Consider the following 21,127-nt stretch of genomic DNA (forward strand, 5'->3'; position numbering starts at 1 on the left):
GAAGCCGGGCTGGAGCTCACACATGAGCTTCGCCCTCCAGCTCCTGTACTGTGTGAGGGGAAAGACATCATGACTTCTCTCCCATAGTGCAGAGCGGGAGGACAGAGGAGCAGACAGCTGCGGGCATAGGAGCGGGGATTCAAGTAAGTGTCATTTTCTCTGTCTACGTATATTATGTGTAAAAGGCACTACTACTGGGGGCACTGTATATTGGGCACTGCATAAGGGGCACTATATAAGTGGCACTGCATAAGGGGCACTACTAGGGGACTGCATAAGGGACACTACTGGGGGCACTGTATATTGGGCACTGTATAGGGGCACTATATAAGGGGCACTGCATAAAGGACACTACTGGGGGCACTGCATAAGGGGCACTACTGGGGGCACTATAAAAGGGGCACCAGAGGTTAAAGTGGGCTGGAATGGGGTGGAACTGCATTCTGTCACTTCTAATTGGAGATGGAACCAGTTCAGCCTCCTCCGACCCACCTTAGCCCGGTGCCGCAAGGAGGTTCCATATGCCGGGCGCCCGATGAGATTTTGTTTGCAGCGGGCACCTGGGCCCCTCCCCGCAGCACCAGCCGGAGGCTGGAGCTCACACCTGAGCTCCGTCTCCCAGCTCCCACAGTGCACTGTGGAAGAGACGTCATGATGTCTCTCCCATAGTTCCGAGTAGCGGGCATCCGGGCAGACGCGGGAGCGGGGCTTATGGCAAGTATTTTTTTTTTCGCGTAAACAGATTCATATTGGGGGCATTACTACTGGGGGCACTTACTTGGGGGCATTACTATTGGCACTACTACTGAGGGCACTACTACTGGAGGCATTTACTCGGGGGTATTACTACTGCGGGCACTACTGGGGGCATTTACTCTGAGGTATTACTATTGGGAGCACTACTACTGGGGGCATTTACTCAGGGGCATTACTACTGGGGGCACTACTACAGGGGACATTACTATTGGCACTACTACGGGGGGCATTACTTCTACAGGGGGAACTACTCCTGGGGCACTGCATAAGGGGCACCACTACTGGAGGCACTGAATAAGGGGCACCACTACTGCGGTTACTGAAAAAAGGACACTACCACTGTGGGCACTGCATAAGGGGCACTACTAGGGGCACTGCATAAGGGGCATTACCACTGTGGGCACTGCATAAGGGATACTACTACAACTGGGGGAACTGCATAAGGGGCACTACCACTACTGGGGGAACTTCATAAGGGGCAACACTACTGGGGGCACTGCATAAGGGGCACTACAACTACTGTGGGCACTGAATAAGGAGAACTACCACTACAGGGGGCACTGCATAAGGGGCACTAACACTACTGGAGGAACTGCATAAGGGGCATTACCACTACTGTGGGCATTGAATAAGGGGCACTGCCACTACTGTGGGCACTGAATAAGGGGCACTACCACTACTGTGGGCACTGCACAAGGGGCATTATGTGTAAGGGGCACTACTGCTGTGGGCATTGTGTATAAGGGGCACAAATGAGGGCTTTGTGTAAAAGGGGCACTGCTGTGTGTCATACATGAATAAGGGACACTACTATGTGGTGTAATGTGTATCAGCAGTGAATTAAGATTGTGCTACTGTGTGGCGTAATTTGAATTGGGAATACTATTATGTGACCATGCCTCTTTTAAAAAAGACCACGCCCCTTTTTTTGGCACGCACGTGCTGTCCCTTTTCTTAAAAAACGCTGAGGGGAGGGTGAGTTCCACCACTTCTCTAGGACCACTTTAAGCACTGGGTGGCACTACTGGGGACACTATATATTGGACACTGTATAAGGGGCACTACTGGGGGCACTATATATTCTACTGGGGGCACTGCATAAGGGGCACTACTGGGGGCACTGCATAATGTGCACTACAATGGTGCATTGCATAAGGAGCACTACTACAGTGGGCATTGCAAGAGGGGCACTACTACTAGGGGCATTGCATACTGGGCACTACAACATTAAGGTGCATATGGAATGAAAAGGAATGCTCCCAGAGTGAAGAGAAACGGTGGCATGTCATGTTGACACACCCCCATTTTCCAGTGGCCACGATCTTTGTGGCACCTGGCCATGCCCGCTTTTTCGCCGTGCGCACATGGAGGGGGGGAATCCAAGGGAGTGAAATTATGCACGTATTCTGTATAAATTAGAGAGTATACTATATTGCAGTTTTCCTTAGATTATCTGAAGGGAGAAAATGTTGAAGGGAGAAAAATCTGAAGGGAGAAAATTCTCAGAAGGATTGTAAAAACTGATTGCATGGTATGTTCTTATCTACCGTTACACAATAAGAAGGGTTACTCATTTTCTGTTACTGGACGTAGTAATGAGGGGGAAATGTCATCATGTGTGGATTGGATGATGCAGCTGTCAAGATAGTTTATGCACAGAGGCCCTGATTCAGAGCCGGACGCTCTGACAGAGCAGTCGTTCTAAATCAGGGCCGGGCTATTGTTTTCTAGAACGGCCTCCTGGCCGCTCGCATAGCTGTGGGTGACCACCCACAGCTATAGCGAGCGGCCAGGAAGATGGTCGTGATGGTCAAGACCATCGCGACCATCGGGCTTGCGACCCTTGTGGTAGGGTCTCGTTGCCGCAAGTCCCAGAGAGATTTCGGCTCTAACAGAGCCGAAGTCTGTCCCACTGACATCACTCGTGATGTCAGTGGGGCCGCCCCCAAACGGAGGCGTTCACATGGGAACGCCTCCATTTGGGCAGCCACCCCCCCGGCCCGCCCACCAAAGGGGGCGTGCTGTCACTCAACATCGACAGCACGCCCCCTTTGGTACGAGACCCGGAGCGACCGAGTGCCGTTGCTATCCGGGTCTCGCGCATGCGCACGATGGAGCCGGCTCCGTCGTGCGCATGCGCACTGGCCCACCATCGACCCGGTTGCAAGCGCACAGCGCTCGCAACCTGGGTCAGAATCAGGCCCACAATCCCCAAAACCTATGTCAGTGTTAACAAATGCATCTAATATAGCATCTACTACAATTAATCGTAGTATTGTCCAAAGAGTACAGTATTACCTGATTCCTATTGTTGGTGATGTCTCCGAAGAGGAGGGTGAATTTATGGTGAACCCAAGAGACAAAAAAGTTTTAATTGCAATCTTGTGGATAATATAAATAACACTGGTCAACATGATTTTTTTCACAAGAAAAACTGAATAGTAACTCTAGTGCAGTTTTAAAATCTGAATTCAAATATGTGATTAGAATTTTTCCATCAGGCATAGTGTGTTACTTTTCTTTTTTTATATTGGCCTGTCATACACACACAGACAGACAGGCAGGGGCATACAAAGAATATGTCCGTCTGTAGTCCCTCCCCACTCTCCCCTCTCACCTGTATGTGGAGCCTCCAGCAGCTTCCTCCTCCTCCATGCAGTCTGACTTGCCGGTGTAGCCCTGACCCCCTGGTTGGGTCAGAGGAGCATGTGTGTTGGGCTCCTCCAATCAGGGCTAAGCACGTTGTCCTGTGACCCCTGAGTGCCTCTCACCTTAGAGGAGCCTGTTAGGAGTATTTGTTGTATTAGTTGTTAGAATATTTTCAATAATGCCAAGAAAGTGTTGAAATTATCCAGATAATTTCTGTTATATGTGTGGTGAAGTAACCTTCAAATCTCAGAGGGGAAATTTCACGCCACTTGTAAAAAAATGTTATGAACTTTGCTTTGGTGTAAAGTTGGTGATCTGGCTAAGAACTGGGCCCTGCATATATTCTATGTATCATGTGTTAGGCTTCTCACTGCCTGGAAAAATGGTTCACATCATCTGCCATTTGCAATTCCTATGATTTGGAGGGAATCGAAGAACCATTTAAATGATTGCTATTTACGCTTAACAGGAATACATCTAAAACAAAATATACAGTTAACTATTCTACCTTGCCGGCGGACGAGATGGTGGACATTGAAATACCGATGTCAGAAACCTCCCACCTGAATGGGATCAGTCTACCAGCGTCGGCATCCCGGCCACTGGAATCCCGAACAAAGGATCCGGGTAAGTATCTGTGGCGGCTCGGGATCGGGCAGTTAGGGTTAGGCACCACCGGGGGGAGGTTAGGGTTAGGCACCCCCCTTTGAGTTTTAGGTCTAGGGTGTGGGAAGGTGGGGTTAGTCACCACCGGGGGTAGGTTAGGGTTGTTCACCCCCTTTGGGAGGTTAGGGTTAGGCACCATTAAGGGAAGGTTAGGGGGGGGAGGGGAGGGATAGGGTACTTACCAGCCGGGTTTCCAGAGTCAGGATTTGAACTGCCTGTCTTACATAGTGAAGAATTTCCTGTACCAAAGTGTCCAAATTTTGTGACCTTAAGTGATAACTCTGATCTAACTCATACTGAAGAAGAAACAGACAGCAATCTGAGAAGTGAAGAGAGACCAGAGCCATAACTAGACTTTTCGTGCCCTGTGCCAGAGAGAGCATTGGTGCCCCCCATTTTTTAAATAGGGACATAAGATAGTGCACCTGAAAAAGGGCCTTGGCTTCATGGGGAGGCCAGGAGATGCTGGGGATAAAAGAAGAGGAAGCTACAAGTGATAATTATAATAAATAGGCCCAAACAGCGCGCCCTGCAGTGCCCTGTGTCATTGCACTGGTCGCTGTACCCTAGTTACGGCCCTGAGAGAGACATCCCAAAGGCAAACCATGTTCGAAAATCACCATCAACAACTTTTTAGGTCAGCCCGAATGAGATGTATATTTATCATTTAGATTTACGTACCGTATATACTCGAGTATAAGTCGACCCGAATATAAGCCGAGGTACCTACTTTTACCCAAAAAAATGGGAAAACTTACTGACTCGAGTATAAGCCTAGTGTGGGAAATGGCAGCAGCTGGTAGTGCCCCCAGTAGTAATTCCCCCTGGTTGTGCCCCCAGTAGTAATCCCTCCTGGTAGTGCCCCCAGTGGTAATCCCCCCTTTCAGTGCCTCCAGTAGTAATCCCCCCCTGGTAGTACCCCCAGTAGTAATCCCCCCTTTTAGTGCCCCCTGTAGTAATCCCCCACTGGTAGTGCCCCCTGTAGTAATCCTCCCCTGGTAGTTCCCCCAGTGGTAATCCCCCTTTTTAGTGCTCCCTGTAGTAATCCCCCCCCCTGTAGTAATCCCCCCTGGTAGTGCCCTCTGTAGTAATCCCCCCCCTTGTAGTTCCCCCAGTGGTAATCCCCCCTTTTAGTGCCCCCTGTAGTAATCGCCCCCTGATAATGCCCCTTAGTAGTGCCCCCTGTAGTAATCGCCCCCTGGTAGTGCCCCCTGGCAGTGCCCCCTGTAGTCATCACCCCCTGGTAGTGCCCCCTGTAGTCCCCCCCCCCTAGTAGAGAGAGACGTGAAAAGAATTTAAAAAAAAATCACTTACCTGTAACTCCCGCTCCTGGTCCCGCCGCTGTCCGCTCCTCCGGCCGCTTTGTATGGGAGAGACGTCGTCATGACGACGTGTCTCCCATCACCCACTGCGGGAGCCGGAAGATGGCTCCCGCAGTGGGAGCAGCAGCAGCCGCTGAGAGTCTGACAGACTCAGCGGCTGCTGATTACACCAAACACGCAGCTGCCAGCTTCGGCGGCTGTGTGTTTGGCAGTGTGTAGCGCTGACCGAACTCCGTCCGGTCAGCGCTACACTTGACTCGAGTATAAGCCGAGGGGGTACTTTTTCAGCACATTTTTTGTGCTGAAAAACTCGGCTTATACTCGAGTATATATGGTAAGTACTAATTTTATAAAACTTTTAACGTACGGTATATCACAAAAAACCCTGCCTGATGGAAAAAAATCGGAATGCATATTCAAATTCAGCATGAAAAATACATTTAGTTTTAGTTTATTTAGTTCAATTTTATTTTTGAAGACCAGTGTAATTTAAATATTGATATGCCTTCTATGCTGAAGCGAATTCCTTTGGAAAAAAAATTTTTTAATCTAATTTTCTGTTTGATGAATAACATGCTATGTTGAAAAGAAAATGAAAGCTAAATTTAAAGACCCATCTTTGATTTAAAAAACAAAACAAAACATTTTATAAAAGTTTTCTTACCAAGGGGCATATTTATCAAAAGGATATTGCGGAAAATCCCCCAAAAATGGGATATTGCGGGAAATACCTACAAAAACTAAGTATCCCCAGAATTTAAAAAGGGGGGAGTACAGCAGATATTTCCAATATCTGCTGCGATCCCTCCATTCTCAATCGTAAAAGTAGCCCCCATAAGTTCCTCAGTAATCTCCACATTCACATATGTGGTCTGATAACCACACATACTGCATACAGTAGTGCGGCCAGGATCTGAACTTGATGTAAAGTCATTGTATTAGCAATCACTGTACTTCTTACACATTGCAGGGACGGTCAGAATACGGCGCTTTGAATGCCGGCACCTGAATTCCGACACCTGTCAGAATCGCAGTGCCAGCATCCCGATGGTAAGTACTGGGGTTAGGGGGAGGGTTAGGGGTTAGGCACTAGGGAGAGAGTTAGGGTTAGGCACTAGGGGGAGAGTTAGGGTTAGGCACTAGGGGGAGAGTTAGGGTTAGGCACTAGGGGGAGAGTTAGGGTTAAGCACTAGGGGGAGAGTTAGGGTTAGGCACTTAGAGGGCAGGGTTAGGTTTAGGGAGTGGGGAGGTTAGGTTTAGGCACTGGGGGAGGGTTAGGTGTAGGCACCAGGAAGGGAGGGTTAAGGTTAGGGGTAAGGTTAAGTTTCTGACCGACAGGTGTCGGTATCCTAACCCTGTTGGGATGCCAGCTTATGGATTCTGACTGCCGGTATCAAGATTGTCGGCATCCCTTATCCAACCCCTCTGTGCATACATAATCACAAAGCAGTTGCGGAATGTGCACATTGTGTCTTATACACATGCGCACTGGCAATCGCTTGATCTGCGTAAATATCGCCATTGTGTCTATCTCTGAATCAGGCCCTGGGTGCATTTCATTATTTGATCATCAGGAAGTGTTACAAGCTCTATTCAATGAAGAACCTTTGACAATTCAGTCTGGAGTGTTTTGAGCTGTTCTAATACCAAGCCAAGAAATAAAGACATCGTCATTGACTTCAGAGAAACGATGCTGCTGCTAATCCGCCAGAATATGGCATTTCCAAACAATGTGAAGTCCATCACTCTGCAGTGAGATCATTTGCAAATGGGGAACACTGAAGACCAATACTAACCTCTGCAGTGGGAGTCTTAGAAAAGACTGTACATGTCTCTGAGAAATCGTATAGAAACAAAAGCTACATCCTGGGACCTACACGCCTCTGTCAGCATGTTAAATGTAAATGTTCATGATTCTACTATGAGAAAAAAAAAATTGAAGTATGGATTTCATTGAAGAGTAGACATAAGAATTCCGGGTTCCGGACTATAATTAATTAAATAGTAGTTAGTAATTAGACAGACAATGTCTAGATAGACACCAGATGATAGATAGTCAGTTGTTAGACAGGGACACACAAGACTAAAGGCTGGTACACACTAGACGGTGTACTGACTTCATTAGCGACGGGACCCCATGGGGTCCCGGCATCGGCAAGTGCGTACACACTTACCGATACCGGCAGCAATGAAGCGACTGCGGGGCTCGTGCTGTATTTGGTAGCATGGCCCCCGCTAAAGATGTTGCACTATCCAGTCCCTAAGGAGACCAATCTGTACATCTATGTCCAGGGCAGTGCAAGGTTCTTTTTCTGACCCACCCCCCCCCCCACCCCCGATTCCCGAACTTGCTCAAATGATCTAGAATGGAGCCCGTATCTGAAATAAAAACATTCAGCTCAGACAGGATGGCCCTACTTACGCATATAATGGCATTCCGTGATCGCTGATCCTGTATATGTTAGATTTATTTCATACCTTTGTATGACATATATTAAAGCTCGTTAAGTGCTGATTATGCCCTCTTCATGGACTGGCCACACTTGCTTTAAAATCAAGCATCATTCCTGTGTACTGAATCCTTGGCCTTGCCCTTGACCCTAACTATAGCAGCTGACCAGACCCTGGTTGCCCAAGGTCCCAGACCTCTGACTTTGCCATCAGACCACAGTTAACACTGGTCATCTGGTGTATTCTATGTTCAGTCCTTCAATGGAAATTCCATCTCTGAAACTTATCATCTCACAACAGGAGTGGAAAAAATTCAATCATTCAAGTCACTAATCCAAAAATCACAGCTGCCTCAACTATTCCTTAGGTGGCATTACTTACGGTGATGGATCTTGTTCCTGGCTGCAGGATAGTAAAGTCTACACCATCTCCCTTAGCTTCTATCCTCGGATGTGCAGATTACAGTTATTGTATGTCTGCTGAAATTAAGCGACAGCTCAGTGCATATTGTGATATCTGCTTTATATTTATTTTGTGGGTGTATTGTTGTGAAGACCATCACCTATATACAGAGGACCCTGGTAAAGGCTCTGTAGCCAGATAAAGTGGGTCCCCACCCAGATCCATTTGCATCTGGAACAGTCTGCAACACTGGATGCCTTTGGAGACCCAGCAGATCATAGGTAAGTAATGGAACTTGTGTTTAGACAATGTATTGTAAAAGCTTATCCATAAAAAGCAATATCAGGAATTTTGATTTTAAAGTATTATTTCATGAGAGCAGACATTTTCATCAGCATTTGCTGTTCAGACTTCTCTCAATGTCATATGCACAATGCTATGTGGTCATCCATTAATATCCTGTTAAAATATTTGTTGAAAAGGTTACAGTTACAGTAATGTTTTCTTTTATTGCTGTTGCCCTCAAGATGGTTCTTAAAGCTTTTGTGTTTCATTGCTTCCCACTGCCATGAAAAGGAACAGGTTAAATTCAGCTTTCCCATATTTTAATATTTTTAAAGTGAACATAGCAATGAGAACAAGAATTGTCTATCACTTCTAAGTACTGCCAAGTGGCTGTTCGGACCAGGAAAAAATTGCAATCTTTAAAAAAATGTGCATTGTAGCTACATATTTTTGCTTGGCAGCACCTGTTTCTACAGACACTTCCTTTAATTAGCGCAGACAGATAGATGGTGTTGACTATAGAAGGAGCAAATTTTAGCTTCGGGTGATGGGCAGAGTAAATTGATCAGGGCATTATAGGAAAGTGTGACTAGTTATAGTAATGCAGAAAATCAATGTAAAACAATAATGGAGTTCCGTAGACTGATCTTTAGAGTACTACCTTGTATAATGAAACTTGGTTGGGGGGTACTCACAAACAGGGGCTGGCTGGCAACTTTTAGCCTGGGGGGCAAATGCATGCAGGCGGCCCTGGCAGAGGAGTAGCGTGTAGCCAGGGTGCCCGGAAAACGTGCGTGCTACGGCACCCCCCCCTCAAGTGTTCCAGGGAGCAGGCAGGTCCATATGGGATTAATGTAAAGTAAAAATAAAGATTAGGGGCAGCCCCCTGTAGTGGTGCCCATATCCAGTGCCCCTCTGTGCCCCAGGAGAGGACCCCCTTATGCAGGCCTCCAGTAGTGCCCCCAGTAGTGATCCCCCCTATGCAGTGCCCCTTATACAGTGCCCCCAGTAGTGATGCCCCCTGTGCAATGCCCCCTGTAGTAAGCTCCTTATATAGTGTCCCCAGTAGTGGTACCCCCTATGCAGTGCCCCTTATATAGTGCCCCTAGTAGCAGTCCACCACCCATGCTGTGCCACCAATAGTGGTAACCGTTATGCAGTGCCCCTTAAATAGTGGCCCAGTTGTAGTCTCCCCCTATGCAGTAACCCCAGTATTGCAATTTATATAGAGCCCCCAGCAGTGGTCCCCAGATGCAGTGCCCCCAGTGGTAGTCCCCTCCCCCCTATGCAGTGCCCCTAGTAGTAGTTCCCTACCCCCTATGCAGTGCCCCTAGTAGTAGTCCCCTCCACTTGTAGTGCCCCTAGTAGTAGTTCCCCCCTTGTAGTTCCCCCAGTAGTAGTTCCCCCTTGTAGTGCTCCAAGTAGTAGTAGCCCCCCCCTTGTAGTGCCCCAGTAGTGGTCTCCCCCTTGCAGTGCTGCCAGTAGTGGTCACCCCCCTTGTAGTGCCCCCAGTAGTAGCCCCCCCCTTGTAGTGCCCCCAGTAGTGGTCTCCTCTCTTGTAGTGCCCCCAGTAGTGGTCTCCCCTCTTGTAGGGCCCCCAGTAGTGGTTTACCCCCTTACAGTGCCCCCCCGGTAGACACAGGTAATAATAAAAAATAAATAAACACTTACCTGAATCCTCGCTCCCGCCGCCGCCATCTGCTCCTCTGTCTGTCCTCGCAGGCCGACCCACTCTACATTATGGGAGGGACGTTGTGACGTCTCTCCCATTACCCACTGCAGGAGCCGGAAGATGGAGCGACTCCGGCAGTGGGCGCAGCAGCAGTTAGTCAGAGTCTGACAGACTCTCATTGGCTGCTACTTAAAACAAACACACAGCTGCCGGTGCCGGCGGCTGTGTGTTTGTCAGTCAATGTGTAGCGCTGACCGAACTCCGTGAGAGGGACATCCCGGATGGCGGCGAGTCAGTTAAGTACCGTACTGTACTGGTGGGTGGGGGATCAATTACAGGGGGGCTTGCACTGCAATAAGGGAGGCTGCATAAGGGACACTGCTACGAGGGGGGGCCTGCATAAGCGGCACTGCTACCGTACAAGGGAGGCTGCATAAGGGACACTGCTACAGGGGGGGCCTGCATAAGGGGCACTGCTACTGTACAAGGGAGGCTGCATAAGGGGCACTGCTACTGTACAAGGGAGGCTGCATAAGGGGCACTGCTACTGTACAAGGGAGGCTGCATAAGGGACACTGCTACAGGGGGGCCTGCATAAGGGGCACTTCTACAAGGGGGATTGCAAGGGCGGGGCCTGCATAAGGGCCACTTCTTCAAGGGGACCTGCATAAGGGGCACTGCTGTCAATGTTAATTAAAATAAGACCTACCCCGAAAATAAGCCCTATGGTATTTTTTTGAACAAAAAAAAAAAATAAGTGTCTTATTATCGGGGAAACACAGTATTATGTATGTGCCACAGAAACTTTAAAATGTTTCATAGAAATATGTGTTGTGATCGGGGCTGGATTTAGTTCTCTGAAACCTGTGGGCATAAAGTATTTGGTTGCCTAAACCACAGCTATAAATTGCCAATACCCCTTTTAACTTAACATAATGGGTGCAAAACAAAAAAAGAATATACAATTGGACGTTTCTCAATGCTTTTGATCTTCAATGTAGTGCTGGAACCACTTTAAAGCTAATAACATAATAGAGGACAAAAAGATATTTTAAATAAAGCAATGATACAACCTGTCATTGTGCAGATTAAAAGCCTATACAATTTATTACTTACACTATAATAATTGTAAATTTCTCCCATGTCCAGGTCTGGTTCATTATAGCACTAGCAGGACAGGCTCCTGAAGCATAATATGAGCAGTCCTCTACAAATTGCCCAAAGCTACCAGCTCCCAAAATTAGAAGAGAATAATATGCTAAGCCAAAGCTGGTAGGAAAGACTCCTGTACATAGCCATAATAACTGATGTCCAGTCTAAAATGCAGTGCCATACCTGGGGGATGCGGTCAGGATACTGGCATGCACTATCCCGCCTGCCGATATCCCGACACTCACATCCCGACATGGAACTAAAGATAGGCGTTGAAATCCTGATGCCTAACATTAGCCCCAGTACTATATCCTGACACCCGGCATTCCAAACAAAGGTAAGCCGGGTGTCTTAGCGTCTTAGCTGGGGGGATGTTAGCTTTAGGGACCCCCGGGGGGACTTAGGGATAGGCACCCCCCCGGAGGGTTAGAGTAGGGAAAGGGGGGGTTAAGGTTAGGCACCATTAGGGGGGTTAGGGTTAGGCATCCCCCCAGGAGGGTTAGGTTTAGGGTGCAGGGAGGGGGGGTTAGGTTTAGGCACTAACGGGGGGAGGTTAGGTTTAGGCACTAACGGGGGGAGGTTAGGTTTAGGCACCACTAAGGGAGGGGTAGGGTAGGGAGAGGAGAGGAGAGGGTTAGAGTACTGACCTGCTGCTGTCAGGATTTCGACCCGTCGGGCCGCCGCTGTCGGTATTTGATACCGATTCCCATACCTGGTGTCAAGTTTATAATGCAGAGCCCTAGCTTTTGCAAATACTAATATACAATGACATACCTGGTTTCTAGTCTAATATACAGTGCTGTACCTGGAGCATCATCTAATAAATTAATCCTTAACTGGTTACCACTGTACTAATTCAGTACAATACCTTTACACCTCCCCCTCTTCCCTATTTCCTGTGTCTGATACACCTCCCCCTCTTCCCCATCCCTATGTCTGATACACCTCCCCCTCTTCCCCATCCCCTGTGTCTGATACCCCTCCCCCTCTTCCCCATCCCCTGTGTCTGATACACCTCCCCCTCTTCCCCATCCCCTGTGCCTGATACACCTCCCCCTCTTCCCCATCCCCTGTCTGATACACCTCCCCCTCTTCCCCATCCCATGTCTGATACCCCTCCCCCTCTTCCCCATCCCCTGTGCCTGATACACATCCCCCTCTTCCCCATCCCCTGTGTCTGATACACCTCCCCCTCTTCCCCATCCTGTGTCTGATACACCTCCCCCTCTTCCCCATCCTGTGTCTGATACACTTCCCCCTCTTCCCCATCTCCTGTGTCTGATACGCCTCCCCCTTTTCCCCATCCCCTGTGTCTGATACACCTCCCCCTCTTCCCCATCCCGTGTCTGATACACCTCCCCCTCTTCCCCATCCTGTGTTTGATACACCTCCCCCTCTTCCCGATCTCCTGTGTCTGATAAACCTCCCCCTCTTCCCCATCCCCTGTGTCTGATACACCTCCCCCTCTTCCCCATCCCGTGTCTGATACACCTCCCCATCTTCCCCATCCCGTATGATACCCCTCACCCTCTTCCCCATCCCCTGTGCCTGATACACATCCCCCTCTTCCCCATCCCCTGTGTCTGAAACACCTCCCCCTCTTCCCCATCCTGTGTCTGATACACCTCCCCCTCTTCCCCATCCTGTGTCTGATACACCTCCCCCTCTTCCCCATCTCCTGTGTCTGATACACCTCCCCCACTTCCCCATCCCCTGTGTCTGATACACCTCCCCCTTCCCCATCCCGTGTCTGATACACCTCCCCCTCTTCCCCATCCCATGTCTGATACCCCTCTTCCCCATCCCCTGTGCCTGATACACATCCCCCTCTTCCCCATCCCCTGTGTCTGATACACCTCCCCCTCTTCCCCATCCCCTGTGTCTGATACACCTCCCCCTTCCCCATCCCGTGTCTGATACACCTCCCCCTCTTCCCCATCCCGTGTCTAATACATTTCCCCCTCTTCCCCATCCTGTATCTGATACACCTCCCCCTCTTCCAGATCTCCTGTGTCTGATACACCTCCCCCTCTTCTCCATCCCCTGTGTCTGATACACCTCCCCCTCTTCCCCATCCCGTGTCTGATACACCTCCCCCTCTTCCCCATCTCCCGTGTCTGATACACCTCCCCCTCTTCCCCATCCCGTGTCTGATACACCTCCCCCTGTTCCCCATCCCGTGTCTGATACATCTCCCCCTCTTCCCCATCCTGTGTCTGATACACCTCCCCCTCTTCCCGATCTCCTGTGTCTGATACACCTCTCCCTCTTCCCCATCCCCTGTGTCTGATATACCTCCCCCTCTTCCCCATCCCGTGTCTGATACAATGGCGCAATGTCATGATGTCACGCATGCTGCGCTGGCCCGGCCGGCCTCCCTGTCACTGCTAAGTCTCTGGACTCAGATCTCATGTCACTACCGCGACTCTTTGTGCCGCCGGGTGCCCCGCTTACACAGCAGGTTGCAGAGGCAAAGGGGACACGTGAACTAGGGTCCTGAAATTCCTGAGGGTTTGGGGCCCCTCGGAATCTCGGGGCAGGGTACAAGTGTCCCCTTTGCACCCCCCTGTCGCCGAACCTGTCATTCGCATCTGCATTTTCTCTTGGTACGCAGTTACTAAATATGCTAATGCCTTCCAAAGCATAGCCAAGCCCACTGCTGCCTTCCATCCAATGACATGCAACAGCGTAAACATCGATAACATCGTCACACATTGGGCAATCATTCGCAGCATGTAAGTCAAGTCTGATCTGCCGCAAACACTGCAGCTCTTCTGACATGCAGAGAGCTCTCATGCTGTGAAGGAAATTGCAATGGCTAATTTATGCACATGACATGATGTTTACTACAGTCTGACTCGCCTGCATTTTTCTAACCACCCCCAATTGCTGACTACCTGTCACTCACTTTGCGAGTGGCTCTTCTGCACGAGCATAATCGAAATGCAATTGCAGCGCTTGCGCAGTACGACATTCACGCATGTGCAATGGCAAGCAATCGCTCGATCTGCGTAAATATTGGCTTTGCGAATATCTCCGAATCAGGCCCTTAATTCCCAGTCTTATAAGCAGATAATTATCTGGTAATTAATGTAATGTGCAGTACTTTATTTGGTGCTTGGTCCAAATTAAAGAGCATAATTGTGGTATGGGACAACCAGGTCAGCAACACGGGGGGCATGGTGTGGCATAGGGTGCGGTACAAGGGGGTGGTGCGCAGCACAGGGGACGTGTCTGCACAATCGCGACATTGTGGTTCTGCCCCTGCTAAACATTGCCAAGATTATCGGCACTGCAAAGTGGGGGTGTTGCTATGATGGCGCGATTCAGCTCAAATTGTGACATTAGCTGCCCGAACCACCCACTTTACTTGTGAAGCGGATAGCGCCATGCGGACGCTGGTCAGCCTCTGGGAGACTCGGATGCTCTTCCAAGCAGCCGAGAGCAGCAAACGTGATTTTGGAGCTTTCTGGCCATTCCAAGAGGGTAGGCAAGTATGATGTAGAGGCTTATCTGGTGCCCAGTGTAATGTGCAATGCCACATTTAGGGGGGTGTGGTATCGACGATTGACATTGTCTAAATAGACCCTCAATATTTCAACACCAGATGGTAGACAGAGACAAAAGGTCTACCGACAAATGGTCTACAGGTACAAAAGGTTGACAGGGACAAATTATTGATACACAAATGGTCAACACAAAAATGGTTGACATTTTTTTTTTTTACATTTAAGCATAATATTTACCCTAACCCTCCCCCTAGTGCCTAACCCCAGCTCTCCCCCTGGTGCCTAACCCTAAGCCTCCTCCAAGTGCCAAAACTGTAGCCTAACCTTAACCCTCCCCCTAGTACCTAACGCTAACCGTCCTCTCTGGCAGCCTAATCCTAGCCCTCCGCCAAGTCCCTAACCCTAACCTTAAAAATTGTGACAAAACATGTGTTGACCATTTTTTTTGCGTCAACCTATTGCCGGTCGATCATCTGGTGTCGACCTTTTGAGTGTATATCTAGACACTGTCAATCTTTCATCTGGATATCCATTTAGGGGTTAATGTTGATGATGAATTCATGTGTGTCCGAAATTGCAGACATAAAATGCGTTCATAAAAAAAACGCAGTTTCATGCATTTTAGTAGCATATGCACCAGGTTTAGTGTACTTCAGTCATACATCAGATATACTTACACCTAACTTTATACTGTAACCATATGTTTTGGTAGAAAAATACACATTCGCTAGTAGGTTTGAATAAAATGTAAAAACTTCCCTTCCACTTACAAAAAAACCCAAAACATTATTGCTAAACTACACCCACAAAATACACCCACATTATTGCTAAAATACACCCAAAACATTATTGCTAATATATGTGTGAGCCATGAAGATAGTACCCAAAGCAGAAGTGGCTAGCTAGTACTGCGTCAGTCATCATCTTCACAAGTGTGTATTGCAGCAGCCTTCAGACACCTGTAATTTATACAGCTTTGACAAGAGTATATGTGGTTCTGTCCATGTTCTGTGCTATTAAGGCGAACAGGCAATGACTGTATTTGCCCTACATGTGATCACTCCTTCCCGCCTCCCCATGTACATGTGAGTGTGTCACATTTTCACAATTCGGCATATGCATGCGTCATGTTTTTATGGGCATGCACAGAACCTGTGTGAGTATTTTACACTACACAAACTGGCATAATCTGACCTGGCATCAGCCCCTCAGTACTCACTGTATTAAACAGAGCTCTATCTAATAGCCAGTGTAAACTGCCATTCTTCTGTTTATTTGGTGCACAGTCTAATGTACATAGCTTTATTTGTAAAAGAGTGGACAGCGCTACGCTATTTCACAGACCCAAAACCTTTGTTTACAAGCTGAATGTGAGGATACTGAAGGTGCCCTCTACATTTGCAGTGTCCCTGTTGTATATATTACACGTGTACAATTGTATAAGAGAGGCACTCATAGTAACAGTTAACCCACTACACCTATTTAGTCATTGTAAATCAAGACAGAGGCCCTGATTCAGAGCCGGACACTCTGACAGAGTGCTCGCTCTGAATCAGGACGTCTTTTTTTCTTTATTGAGCGGCCTCCTGGCCGCTCGCATTGCTGTGGGTTGCCACCCACAGCTAATGCGAGCAGCCAGGATGATGGTCGCAATGGTCAAGACCATCGCGACCATCGGGCTTGCGACAAGACCCTTGTGGCAGGGTCTCTTGGGCGTAAGCCCCAGAGAGCTTTTGGCTCAAACAGAGCCGAAAGCTCTCCCACTTACATCACTTGTGATGTCAGTGGGGCCGCCCCAGACGGTAGGCGCTCTCATGGGAACGCCTCCGTCTGGCCAGCCACCCCCCCCGGCCCGCCCACCAATGGGGGCGTGCTGTCACTCAACATCGACAGCATGCCCCCTTTGGTGCGAGACCCAGAGCGACGGATTGCCCGTCGCTATCCGGGTCTCGCGCGTGCGCACGATGGAGCCGGCTTCGTCGTGCGCATGCGCTCTGGGCCACCATCGACAGGGTTGCGAGCGCTCAGCGCTTGCGACCGGGTCTGAATCAGGCCCAGATTTCCATCTACTTTGCTCTTTTCTATATTAAAAAAAAAAAAGTTAAATAATGTAAATTTTTTAAGCAGAATAACATTTGTGTACTGATATAGGGCGAATGTAGAGTTGCAAACAAGTTTTCCATAATTGCTCCTCATTGTGTGCATCTTGGTTTCATAGCCATCATCATTACTATTACACATTCACAGAACTATGCATAGTCTGCAAGTCTATCAACAAACCCTCTCTAAACACATCCTACGGACAAATGCCCTATTACACCCCTTTTGCCACAAGTGGAGATGCATTCGGTTTGTGTACAACTCTATATTGCCTATATTTGAGTATGCAAGTGCAGAGTGAAGACATGCAACATGTGCACCGCAAATGGAATTGCATTCAACTCGATAATATAAAAGTCATAAGTCATACTAACCGACTTCTGGGCACTACTTCAGGGTTCTGGGGTGTGGCAGAAATTGGTGTGTGGGGGCAGGGTGAATCGTATCATCGCTGCCGCGTCCCTACTATATAATGCCACAATCATTTACATTGCAAAGCGGAGCGGGCCAAGATGGTACGAATTAGTGCAAACTGCATCATGACTGCTCGCACAGTCTCTGGGATACTTAACTGCTCTTCCAGGCATCCAGGAGAGCCCCCTGTGATTCAGGAGCCTCTCGGACTTTCTGTGAGAATAGGCAAGTATGATACTGTTACGGTCTCCTAGGAATAATAATAATAATAATTTTATTTATATAGCACTTTTCTCCCATAGGACTCAAAGTTACCTTGTAAGACACCTAAAGTCACGCTGGCAAGGTATTCTGCCAATAACAGCCACCGAGTGTTCCCTTAGAGCTGGTCATGCTCACCGGTACTTAGGTGGCCGCCTGGTCTTAAACTCGGGACAGTAGGGGCTTACGCGGTGAACCTGATGACCACAAGATGTTATGCAGCTGATGATGGTTCAGATGGCAAGGTACGGTTTTGTTGGAAGGATGCGGCTTAGGAAGCCAAGTTGTGGCTTTGGGAGCCAAGGTGCGCCTTTAAGAGCTGGGGTGCAGTACTGGTGAAAAGATGCAGCTTTGGGAGCCGAGGTGCAGCTTGGGAGCTGAAGTGCGGCTTTGAGAGCCGGGGTGCGGCACTAGTGATGAGATGCGGCTTTGGGAGCTGGAGTGCGGCACTGATGCCGAGGTGCGGCCTTGTGGGCTGAGGTGCGACATTGAAACAAGTTGAGGCTTTGAGGGTCGAGTTGCGGCCTTGAGGTCCGAGGTGCAACACTGGTGCTGAGTTGCGGCCTTGAGTGCCACGGTGCAGCACTGGTGCAGAGGTGCGGCACTATGCCGAGATGACCTGGAAGCAGATGGAGGCTGCTTGGTGGTAATGCCGCAGATGCAGCGGGCCACAGACAGAGATCAGAATAGAGATGACCGCTTCTTGCTGCAAACATCCCGTAATGGCTGGAACACTGCACTGGATGGTAACAGCAGTGAGTGAACTGTAGATAGTAGCAGGTCTTACAGCAAAGACAGTGGTCACAGACAGACAAAGCACAGACAGGCAAGAGCTCGACTGGCAGGAACCGGGCAAACATGTAGGGATATGCTAACACCGGCAAGATGGCGCTGAACCTGCTAGGCTATAAAAGATAATGCAACAATGGCATGCAAGGCAGAAAATAAGCTGTTAGGCAGCAGCTAAGGTGAAACGTCAGCCAGCATTCCCAGGAGTATGTGCACCAGCCCGACGTCTAGATCTCCTTTCAACCGCAGACGCCATTTCAGTTCAGCGTCTAGGGTGCCCGGCAACAGATTGAGTAGTCTGGGGTTGTGGCCAGAGAGCAGCAAGTGGTACAACAGTTGCTGTGTTGTCTCCTGTCATATAAGGCCACTAATCTTTTTAAAATATTTTTGTCATAAAAAACCTAATGACATTAACAAATATACACTACTATATCAGAACTTGAGATGTGTAAACTTATGTCTACAATTACTATTTAACCATATACAAAATACAAGGTTCAGAGACACAAAGTCCTTTAATTGCCGTAACACAAGAAATCTAGTGTGCATAGAAATAATCCCCCACCACAATATATATATATATATATAGCGTCCAAAGGAAAGGATCGGCACCCATAGGATCACATCATCCAAAAATCAAAATTGATTGCAACTTACGACTGTCTTAGTGCAAGTGGGTACTGACGAAGGGGCTAAGGCCCTCAAACGTGACGTAGACCTTGCCATGTATATGCAATAAATTTTGATTTTTGGATGATGTGATCCTGTGAGTGACGATCCTTTCATTTGGAAGCTATTTGATATCACTCGGATATGGCACCAGGACAAGTTGTATGTATTATATAAGAGTGCTGGCAGTTTTGGACATATATATATATATATATATATATAATTGGCTGGGTTTAAATCTTCAAGTTAGGCATCAAAGACCAATTGTCACCCCTCTTCGAAGTTTCCATCCAGATCCATCCAGTGGAAGGCCCAGACCAGGCTCACCAGGTCAAGGTTCTGCCCAGCATACGCCAACACCACCGACCAGGACCTAATCTTCAAGTTAGTACGTTAGGCATCCCAGACCAATTGCCAGCCATCCCAGACCAATTGCCACCCCTCCGTGAAGTTTCAACCAGGACCTCAACCCCCTAGTATGTCTTCTAGGAAACAATGTTACCACTCTGTGATGTTTTCCTCCAAGTCCATCCAGTAGAGGGCTCAGAACAGGCTCCCCAGGTCAATGTTCTGCTCAGTGTACACCAATGGGTGGTCCAACCGGGACCATAACCCCCTAAAACCAGGCCAGGATCCAACTGGACCACCTCGCGTTGGTTTAATTCCAGTCCATGCAGGGGTGTCTGAATGTATAACTGGACAGACTGACGAACAGACCAATGAATTTTATATAATAGATATAAGTAAATGTTTATAGTACTTGTCCATGAAATACAATTTACAAAAATTGTAGTTTCCTGAAAAATGTAAACCTACTATACTGTATGTTATGACCTTTTATTGGCTGTTATATAAGAGAACTACGTTGTACTTTCCTTTGTCTTGTGACCCTGGAGATCATGGGCCTAATTCTGAGTTGGACCCAAGTCCAAAAGCAGATGCATCCTGTGATTAACAGAAGACTGCAAATGTCCAAATAAAGTGGGTGTTCCCGGCATCTGATGACGCAATTCGCACTAAATGGTGTAATCTTAGCCATGCCCCCTGCTTTACAATGCCGGTAAACTCGGCATTGTAAAGCAGGGGGTAGGGCCATGATGAAGCGATCGCACATCACGCCCACCACTATACCCCCTTTGCCGCACCATGCCCTCCACGCACTCCTGCTGTGCTGATCTGGCTGCCCCCTCCCGGAGGGAGAGCCAGAAAGTCGGCAACTATGTTGTGAGGGTACATGGAACAGATACGTGCGAGTGTTGTGGGCATGCAGGCCAACATCTGTGCCTGTGTGGGGGTTGCGGATGGAGATGGTTGCCTGTTTCAGATGCAACATTTGCACACAGAATGGGGTGTGTGCACTTGTCAATATTAATAATGGCATCTGCTGATGGGGAAACAGTGGGTGGTGCGATGCATATGATAAAGGTGATGAGATGCTCACATTAACATAAGGTAGTAGATCTGGATTTTGCAGACTTCCGCACTTACGGAATTCGACTCCGAATCAGGCCCCATATGTGAAACCTGAGAAGTAAGACCTCAGTGTGATCTGTGGGAAACTCAGTATTATGAATAAGAAATCCAGTAATGTGCAGAATCCACAATACAATATAATGCAAACTAAATACAATAATATTCAGATTTGTATTAAAGTAGAGTTAAAATAGTACACAAACATATTGCCACATTAATGTACAACATTCAATGGGTGAGCCTCAAGTTTACATCTCACTGTAGATTTTTCCAATGTATTAGCTCAGATTAAAGATGAAACTATTAGTACTGTATGGTTTCTGGCTTTGTGAGCTCTTCTGGACTTTTCAGGAAATGCACTTGGTGCGAGCAAAATATTAATATTCCTTAACCAACTTGGTCCTTCCCTTATTTCATGTTTTGTCGGTTCCCTTGTGCTTTTTATTTTCTCCTCATACCAGGCTACATGGCGGTTTTATTCTACTGACTCCAGTCGAACATACCTGACAGCCACCTGGCGATATTATGAAAGTATTCTTCCACCTCTCAGGCATGTA

At 48.1% G+C, this 21,127-nt stretch overlaps 1 protein-coding gene across 2 annotated transcripts in view; it reads left to right on the top strand.

Moving 5' to 3' along the window:
- KCNQ5 (potassium voltage-gated channel subfamily Q member 5) overlaps positions 1-21,127 on the top strand; it is a 791,832-nt gene that overhangs the window by 669,171 nt on the left and 101,534 nt on the right. The window lies entirely within an intron of this gene.

Source organism: Taudactylus pleione, unplaced genomic scaffold (genome assembly GCF_031769625.1).
Source record: "Taudactylus pleione unplaced genomic scaffold, aTauple2 ptg000015l, whole genome shotgun sequence".
In the NCBI taxonomy this organism is placed as follows: Eukaryota; Metazoa; Chordata; class Amphibia; order Anura; family Myobatrachidae; genus Taudactylus; species Taudactylus pleione.